Source organism: Propithecus coquereli, unplaced genomic scaffold, assembly GCF_000956105.1.
Source record: "Propithecus coquereli isolate 6110/MARCELLA unplaced genomic scaffold, Pcoq_1.0 Scaffold333, whole genome shotgun sequence".
Taxonomy (NCBI): Eukaryota; Metazoa; Chordata; class Mammalia; order Primates; family Indriidae; genus Propithecus; species Propithecus coquereli.
In genome coordinates this window covers 1,280,147-1,288,238 of record NW_012148986.1, presented here as the reverse complement: position 1 = coordinate 1,288,238, position 8,092 = coordinate 1,280,147, and positions in this window count along the sequence as shown.

The following is an 8,092-nucleotide window of genomic DNA, read 5'->3' as shown; positions in this document are numbered from 1 at the left end:
AAATTGGGTTGTTTCTTCTTAAAACATGGGATCATGAAAATTTTTTGCTGGAAAATGTTTTAGAGATGATCGGATCTAACCCCTTTATGTTATAGAATAGGAAGTTGAGAAAAAGCACCACCATTATCACATAGCCAACTATTACCAGAGCCAGTTTGACATATTACACTGCCTCTGACGAAAAAAGAAATACTGCAGTTAGAGTACTTTGAAGAAAAGGGAATTTAAATGTAATTCAACAGAGAAAAAAAGCCACCAAATTTACATTTATAAAAGTAATAGAAAGATTCTGACTCTCAAATTGTTTCTAAATAAAATATTGTGAATGAACTTCATCCAATATTGGTATATCCTTTGACACTGGGACATTTTAGAGTATTTATTTGTTATTGTGAAAAATTGCATTTGAATAATGTATAACAAGGTGTATATTCAAATTGCTTTTGAATAATATATAACAAGAAAGGTTTTCTTTATTCCTTTAGTGCCTTTCTTTCAAGGAACTACAAGTACCTTGTACACTTTAGGTTAGGTGTGGCTTGTCGCATACATGGCTTTTTCACTTAACCTTAACATTTTGGATCCCACAGTACTGACATGAGCCTGTAAGAGTAGCACTTAATAAGCAGAGAGACATCTTGACAAAACAACAAATTTGCATTGTTCACCCCATCCATCAGCATGGCTTGGAAGCACTATCTTAGAATGGTGCTTAGCATGGCGAACTCATGTTGAGAGGACTCTTGTTTGACCCTAAGTAGCATCTGTGGGTGGAATTCGGACATTTCTGAGCTTCCAGAGGAGTCTGTAAGTCCAGTAGTCCATGGGCTTCTGTAAAGAGTCCTGTTGTGTTGTCCTTGTACAAAGCATGGTCACAAATTGGAAAGATGGACACTCCACTGCTTCCAGAACACAGTGTTCACCTTCATGAGGGCTGCAGGGAATGTGGCACAGCTTTGCTGCCTTAGAGCTTCAGGAAGCTTCATCCTTGGTACAGGCTGGGAGTTGCTATATTGGTGATAGGTTTGGCAGCAGAGGTGGGTGGGAGATTTCCTCAAAAATCATCGAGAACCCCATAATATGGAGAAATAAAAAAAATAAACTAAAGCAATGTGAATAAAAAAAATCATCAAGAACATCAGGCAGCAACAGTACAAAGATCTGAGAGGGCTATTCATGAGCCCATGGGAGATACTCCTGGAGACTCCCAAAATTACTGGGTAAGACTCTGAGTGGATGTGGAAGGTCCTATTTCTGGCAATGGGATATAATTGATTGAGTCAATCATTAACAAACATGTGCCAGGCACTCTTCTTGGGGTGAAGATAAAGCAATGAATGAAACAAAGATTTCTGCCTGTGTGGAGCTTACACAAAGTATGTATGTGAGCAGGATGATAAATAATAAACATGTTATATAAGTAAGTTATCTAGTATGTTAGGAAGTGATACATGCTATAAAATTAAAAAAGAGAAGAGCAGAATGAGTAGATTAGGAGCATAGGTATGGGGGAAGAAGGTGGTCTCACTAGGACTTATTAAGAAGGTGGTATCTGAACAAAGAATTGAAGTAGGTAGGGGAATTCACCAAGCAAGCAGCTGAGGGAAGTGTGTTCCAGGCAGAAGATGTAGGGACCGTCCCTGGGCAAAATTGGCTTAAGCCCAGAGTCAGCGAAACTGGGTGTGCTCTCCTTGGCGCCAGAGGTCAATAGGCCCGGGCATGGCCTGTTGACCAAACAGAACTATTCCTCATGACAGATAGTTTTATGACAGATAACCAAGCGCCTGGGGTCTTGCAAACAAGCCAAGGCGTCTCATTGTCCTGCATACGGTAATGAGATAAAGAAGTTAAGATGCAAGAAGATGCAAACATCTGCTTCCATTGAGCAATCGTCTGGAAGGAATGAAAATGTATTTTCCTCAGGGCGCCCAAGGTAGTCACGTGCCAGGAAGTAGCTGCCAGACAGAGAAAAGTATAAGAATAAAGCGACTGGTACAAATCGAATACTGCAGTCTTGTATGTCCTTGTGTGCGTCTGTGTGTTTCTTTCTGTGTCCATCCCCCATTCTGCAATCCGGGCTGCGACAGAAAATGTAGCTACAGCAATGGCCCTGAGGTGGGAATGTGGTTGGCATATTCTGGTAACCCCGAGGAGGCCAGTGTGGCTGGTGGAGAATAAGGAAGTGAGTAATAGGACATGAGTTCCAAAAAATTATCTGAGACCAGATCATGAGGGCCTTGTAGGACTTTTATTCTGAGTGAAATGGAAAGATATCATGACATTTTCAATAGTGACATGATCATATTTAAGTTTAAAAGAATCTTTCAGGCTGCTGTGCTGAGGATAGTGTAGAGTCTAAGAGGCCAGCTAAGAGAATATTGCAGTCATATAGGTAAAAGCTTGGATGGATGGTAGTAGTGGGAGTGGTAAGATGTGGTTGGAATCTGGATATATTTAGCCAGTAAAGCCAACAGGATTTGCTGTGTTAGAGAGAAGGAAGCATCAAGGATTACTGACTTGGGCAACAGGAAGGATAGAGCTGCCATCAAAGAGATAGGAAAGTGGGAATGGTGCAGATTTGGGGGAATCAGGAGTTGATTTTGGTCACACTGAGTTTGGGATGTCTATAGGTCATCCAAGTAGAGATGGACTTAAATTATTCCAAGATTTAAATTATTTCAGTTAACGTGACCTCATGATTACCTCAAGTGATAAATCATGGGGAAATCTGGGTTACAATCATCACATGACCTTGAGGTAGTAAGTTTTTGTGGGAGTATTTGCAAAAGTAGCCACTGGGACTTGTTAGAATTTGGATGTGTCTATGGCAGAGATTGATAAGCAGCTAGATTCTCAGCACTGGGCAATGTCATCTCTCTACAATCTAAAAACTGTGAAAAGATCTGAATGCTTATAGGCAAAACTAATTTGGGCTCCACCTATTTCTTTTAATAAAAGTAATTATCCCTTTGTGGGCTTGTCTGTCCTGCTTGATTATGAACTTCTTGAAGTCAGATCCTAAGCTTTCTTTATCCTTGTATTCCAAGCAACTGGCAACCTAGTGTCTAGAGACAACAAATGCTTTTAGAATGAATAAATAAATGACTCTTTGTCTACATAAAAGTTAGCTAATTATTTTTCTTGAGTAAACTATTTTTAAATATTTAAAGTCATCTATTTCACTCTTAATGTCCTTAATTTATTCCAATAAAACAGGGGATAAGGTAGAAAACTGTTAAGCAAAAAGAGTACTATTATAATACTCTGCAAATATGTTATAGGTAAACATAACATATTTTTGTCTCCTAGTGAGGTGTGTCCCATGAGACAGGGACTAATCTACATATTATGTGGCTAATAAAATCGACGCTCTACTTTGCTACTCAGTGTTGTCCTCAGACGAGCAACAATGGTTTGCTACTCAGTGTTGTCCTCAGACGAGCAGCAATGGCATTTCCTGGGAGCTTGTTACACATGCAGATTTTCAGGCTCCCTGCACTGAACATCTACTGAATCAGACTCGGCTTTTTTACAAAATCCTTAGATGGTTCATATGCACACAAAAGTTTGAGAAGACTTGCTCTAGAAAAAGCAAACTTTTTTTGTAAATAAAGTTTTATTAGAACATGGCCATGCCCAGTGTTTATGTATTGTCCATGGCTGTTTTGGCGCTATTAATACAACAGTAGAGTAGTTGTGACAGAGACTGTGTGGCCTTCAAAGGTTAAATGTTTACTACCTGACCTTTTAGGAAACAGTTTGCAGATTCTGCTCTAATGTTCCATCGTTATTATTGGTATACTTCATTGAGAGGCCACATGCTAGCTGTGAATACTGTGGCCTAGATAGAAATGTAAAAAAATTTATTTATTTTTTATTCTTTAAAAAAAATTTTTTTGAGCACATTCTAGGGGTACAAATGTTTAGGTTATGTATATTGCCTTAGCCCCACCTGAGTCAGAGCTTCAAGCATGTCCATCCCCGAGACAGTGTACACTGCACCCACTAGGTGTGAATGTACCCATCCCCTCCTCCCCTCTCCCACTTGCCTAACACCCGACGAATATCACTACTATATGTGCACTTAAATGTTGATCAGTTAATACCAATTTGATGGTGAGTACATGTGGTGCTTGTTTTTCCATTCTTGGGATACTTCACTTAGTAGAACGGGTTCTAGCTCTATCCAGGATAATACAAGAGGAGCTAGATCACCATCAGTTTTTGTGGCTGAGTAGAACTCCATGGTATACATATACCACGTTTTATTAATCCACTCATGTATTGATGGGCAGTTGGGTTGTTTCCACATCTTTGCAATTGTGAATTGTGCTGCTATAAACATTCAGGTGCAGATGTCTTTTTTATAGAATGTCTTTTGTTCTTTTGGGTAGATGCCCAGTAATGGGATTGTCGGATCAAATGGTAGTTCTACTTGTATCTCTTTGAGGTATCTCCATATTACTTTCCACAGAGGTTATACTATCTTGCAGTCCCACCAGCAGTGTAAGAGTGTTCCTATCTCTCCACATCCACGCCAACATTTATTGTTTTGGGACTTTTTGATAAAGGCCATTCTCACTGGAGATAAGTGATATATATCTCATTGTGGTTTTGATTTGCATTTCCCTGATGATTAGAGATGTTGAGCATTTTTTCATATGTTTGTTGGCCATTAGTCTATCTTCTTTTGAAAGTTTCCGTTCATGTCCTTTGCCCACGATTTGATAGGGTTGTTTGATTTTTTCTTGCTGATTTTCCTGAGTTCTATGTAGATTCTAGTTATCAGCCCTTTATTGGATGTGTAATGTGCGAATATTTTCTGCCACTCTGTAGGTTGTCCATTTGCTCTCATGATAGTTTCCTTGGCTGTGCAGAAGCTTTTTAATTTGATCAGGTCCCATTTATTTATTTTTGTTGTTGCTGTGATTGCCTTTGTCGTCTTCTTCAAAAATTCTTTGTCTAGGCCAATGTCTGTAAGAGTTTTTCCAATATTTTCTTCTAGAATTCTTAGAGTTTCATGACTTAGGTTTAAGTCTGTTATGCACGGTGAGTTGATTTTTGTGAGAAGTGAAAGGTACAGATCCTGTTTCAGTCTTCTACATGTGGCTATTCAATTTTCCCAGCACCATTTATGAATGAGGATTGCTTTCCCCAGTGTATGTTTTTGTCTTCTTTGTCAAAGGTTAGATGGCTATATGAGGATGGTTTTATACCTGGATTCTCAGTTCTGTTCCATTGATATATGTCTCTGTTCTTGTGCCAGTACCATGCTGTTTTAGTTACTATAGCCTTGTAGTATAGCTTGAACTCTGGTAAATTGATTCTAGGACATTGAGAAGGAAGGAATCCTCCCCAACATGTTTTATGAAGCCAACATTACCCTGATACCAAAACTAGGAAAGGACACAATGAAAAAAGAAAACTACAGACCAATATCCCTTGTGAATATAGATGCGAAAATTCTCAACGAAATCTTAGCAAATCAAACTCAGGTGCTTATCAAAAACATAATCCCTCATGATGAATTGGGCTTCATCTCAGAGATTCAGGGATGGTTTAATATATGCAAATCTATAAATGCAATTCACCACATAAACAGAAGCAAAAACAAAGACCATATGATCCTCTCAATAGATGCAGAAAAAGCATTTGACAAAATTCAACTCCCTTTTATGATAAGAATGCTTAATAAAATAGGCATAGACAGGACTTACCTAAAAATGATACAAGCCATATATGACAAACCTACAGCCAATATCATAAAGAATGGGGAAAACTTGAAAGCATTCCCCCTTAGAACTAGAACCAAGCAAGGTTGCCCTCTATCACTGCTTCTACTCAATAGAGTGCTGGAAGTCCTAGCCAGAGCAATCAGACAAGAGAAGGAAACTGAGGGCATCCAAATGGGTGAAGAAGAGGTCAAACTATCCCTCTTTTCTGACAATATGAGCTTACATCTAGAAATCCCCAAAGATTCTGCTATGAGACTACTGGAATTGATAAACAAATTCAGCAAAGTTTCAGGTTACCAAATCAATGTACAGAAATCAGTAGCATTGCTATACATCAACAGCAATCAAACTGAGAACCAAATCAAAGACTCGATACCCTTCACAATAGCAACAAAGAAAATAAAATATTTAGGAAAATATTTAACTGAGGATGTAAAAGACCTCTACAAAGAGAACTACGAAACACTGAAAAAGGAAATAGGAGAGGATGTAAACAGGTGGAACACCATACCATGTTCATGGGTCGGCAGAATCAACATTGTTAAAATGTCTATGCTACCCAAAGTGATCTACAGATTCAATGCAATCCCCATTAAAATACCAACATCATTTTTCGCATATGTAGAAAAAATAATTCCATATATCATATAGAACCAGAGAAGACCCTGTATAGCAAAAGCAATCTTTTTATTGTTTTTTAATGTGAAACATTATTCAATGATTTTGAATGTACAAATTCCTGTAAGGTAGTATTACAAAAATGAGTAATGTGAATATCATTAATCTTCAAAATATTTTTTAAAGAAGTTTATCTTTTTCTGATGACAAAAATTATTTTTACTGTAAAAATAAAATATTTTAAAATCTTATACCTATGCAAATTATTGGAACTTTGAAAAGCACAGAAAGATCAACAAGAAAAAGAAATGCTACCAAGATTTTAACACATATTTACATGATTACAATATTATATCTGTATTTTGTATACTGTTTTTTCACTTATATTGCAAGTCTTTCCCCAAGATATGAAAAATTATTTTTATAAATATCATGCTTATTCATACCCAATCATCCATCATGTGGCAAGTGTTTTGTTTTCTTAATGATTTTCCTATGGTTGGCTATTTAGATCAATAACTATTTAAGAGTGAAAATTAGTGCTTATTATAAAAGTGACTAGTAAATGATGTGCTTTGTCCATTTTACTGAAAAGGACAGGGAAGAAACAGAGATGAAAGTCCATCAATTAGCCCTTTAGTACTGATGTGACTTTGTATATCTAGGAGAAGGAAATGATTTAAGAGACTTCTAACTGATTGAACATGATGGAAAATAAAGATGTAAGCTGTAATTTCCTAATGAAAAAGTATGTGATCTGTTGAAAGTAAAGAAATCATAACACATACAATGCAGTGAGGACAGTTTTGACACAACACAAATGAAAAGTCATTAAGCCCTTGGTCGTGAGATAAAAAGGCTAGACTACCAACAGGCCATTAAAACATCATCTTCCCAAACAACATGGCATTTACAGGCAAAATATGCTATTTCTTCCTGTTGATAATACAGCATCTCCATGGTTTAGGTACTTAGCTCAGATCTGCTCATCTCACTGTGCTGTGACCTTTCTCAGAGGTAGCACTGAGCGGAGGTGCCAAGTGCCAGATGACCACCTGCCGTGTGTTTCCTAAGGCTCCTAGAACAAAGCTGCCTGGTCTTGTCAAGCTAACCACTCTCAGCTGAGACCTAGTAGGTCTATCTCTGCAGAGGGCAGCTGATGTCTGTCCCAGAATAAATTGTCATCATCCATTGTGTTCTGTATATGAATTTACTTCTCTGTTCTGAGTCTGGGACCACACCCCCATCCTTGCCTTCTGGAATGATTTTTTTGCTCATGCCCTTCTGCTTGGATTTTAACCCCAGCTGGCTTCCCTGGACTTTGCTCCCCCCTCGCTGCTAAGAACTCCCAACTCTGAGCTTAGCTTACCCTTATGAATATGTGGTGCCCACAGGCCCCTCCTTGGAGAACTCAATTTCCTAATGGAACTGTGGCTTGTACAGTATTTGACGACCTAGAAAGTCCGAGGTCTTATGCCCACCGGAACTAACCGTTAAGAATGACTTGCTGACTGACATTTTCAAGATCAGAATGATTTCTGTAGACTGCTGTGTCACCGTTAAGTATGTGATGAAAGAAGGAAGTCTTCATTCAAAGAGACAAATGTGGAACTTGAATCAGTTTTGTGGTGTTCTTGCCTGGCTCTGTTGTTTAGAAATGCTCTATATGGGAGTAGGAGGCTCTGGCCCTATAAGGGTTAGAAAGTGTACTAGTGAGTTGCTGTAACAAACTGTAACAA